This window comes from Arachis ipaensis, chromosome B06 (assembly GCF_000816755.2).
Source record: "Arachis ipaensis cultivar K30076 chromosome B06, Araip1.1, whole genome shotgun sequence".
Taxonomy (NCBI): Eukaryota; Viridiplantae; Streptophyta; class Magnoliopsida; order Fabales; family Fabaceae; genus Arachis; species Arachis ipaensis.
In genome coordinates this window covers 130870854-130872991 of record NC_029790.2, presented here as the reverse complement: position 1 = coordinate 130872991, position 2138 = coordinate 130870854, and positions in this window count along the sequence as shown.

Sequence of the window (2138 nt, the reverse complement as noted above, 5' to 3'; positions counted from 1 at the left end):
TGACATTCACAAAATAGAGTCTGATTCATTTCGTGGGTGGTACCTCTGAAGTGGTACATATATACGCATTTCAAACATTTATCTAATAAAACATATTTTGATAATAAAATATTTTTATATTTATTTATAAAAAAAATAAACTATCATTTTGATCGTTCAAAAAAGGTCCAACACTGGCATACAAATTCATAATGTACATAGAGTTCAAAAGATTATTATATTTGATGATAAAATTATGTTACTTGATGTATAAGCTCAGAGTTAAATGAACTAACATTCTAGCTGTGCAGTTAGTTAGATAGCTAATAGAAGAAATATTTATTACAAGGTGGTTAGAGTAATATGTGGAGTTAAATCTCAATATGTGGAGTTCAGAATGACCTCCACAATTTCATTGGCCTCAATTAGAACCCTCAAATTTGTAATTGTGGCTTTAACTTATTCTTGCGATCATCTCCGTCACCGGAATGCTGATCTAACGTAATTGCATGACATGGTGGACACTACTTAAACGACAACGCATTGATTTCGTGCCCAAACCCTTTGGAAACCACGTAGTGTAAGGGTTTTCTTGATATTTTGCAACTTATGATCGTTCTAGTGGAAATAAAGAGAGTTAAAAACCCACAAAAAACTGAAACGACGTGGTTTCCAAAGGATTTGAGTGCGAAACCAATGCGACGTCGTTTAAGTAGTGTCCACCATGTCATGTAATTGAATCAGATCAACATTCTGCTGACGAAGATGATCGCAGAGGCAAGTCAAAGCCACACTTATAAATTTGGGGGTTCTAATTGAGGCCAACGAAATTGTGGGGTCATTCTGAGCATCGAACTGAATTTTAGGAGCCAAATTGAAATTTAACTCGTAGTATGTGATCTGGTGAGTTAGTGTGCACAATTAACATGTAAGCATGACAGAATTAGTTAGATGGTGTTAGAACTAACAACTTATATCTATGATTATATATAAGGCATACAGTACCTGGATGTCTTTTTTTGAGTTTTTCCATTTCAATTAAGTCACACCTTCTTTATTCTCTTCTTGCTCTCTCTAAACTGCTCACACTCGTACCTATTCTACCTTCAACAAATTATATTTTATTTATAAAAAAAAGTTACCATTCACCTGACATTTTTTCATTCTTGCTCTTTCTTTATGTATTTTCTACATAGTTTGACTATGTACTAGAGTGAGCACTTTCAAAAACATTCATTTTTAGAATAATACTATATATTTAAAATTTTTTAATTAAGTTGGTCTAATATAACAAAAATCAATTATAACTAACATTATTTCAAGTCTTCTTGTTTAACTTAGTTGAATTTGATTTATAAAAAGATCTGAAAGTATAGCATTACTATTTTTTAAATTATCTTTTCCTCTTCTAAAAAAATTATATCTTATCTCTCAACATTATCAATGTGCAATAAAAAAACAAAATTTAACTTTAAAGTTTTTTTTTTCTTTTCTTATTCTTTAAATTGCTAAAACAAATTTCACTAAAAATGACGTCAACTAAAATATTTTTTGGGTATACTTCTCAATATTCGCAGAAATTTTTTTTTTTTTATGAAAACTACATTGGTGTATTGACTCAATATTAGGAAGGGAGGTGTTTTGCCGCGTTCTGTGTGTCAGTTTCAACACGCCAGAGGCATTGTGATTGTGACAGGACATCAGAGGCGTGGTAGGCACTGAAAACATGCATGGGGGCGTGGTAAGGTGGCTTGTAGTGACGGTAGCATAGCCTTGGCAACACGCAGGGGCGTGTTGCCTCGGAATCCTGGCAGCGCAGCAGGGTCTTCGCTCGTTTTCGAAGAGCTTGGAGCAACATGGGGGGCGTGTTGTAGGTGGTCTGCATGTAGGGGACAGCCCCCACTCCGATAACCAATGACGCTCAAAGAAACTCTACAAATTAAGCTTCTGGGGACTATTTTCATGCATTAGTGTTGTTGTTGAATGCTTCACATTTTACCGTGAGTAGAGAAGTTGAGAGGGTGAAGAATAGTGTTAGATTTAGGGTTATTTGAATCATCCAGTTTATGTCATAAATTTTATTATTTTATGTATTTACATTAAAATTTTTTTAATTTTTGTTGTTGTTGGTATTATATGAAAATATAATAATATTATTT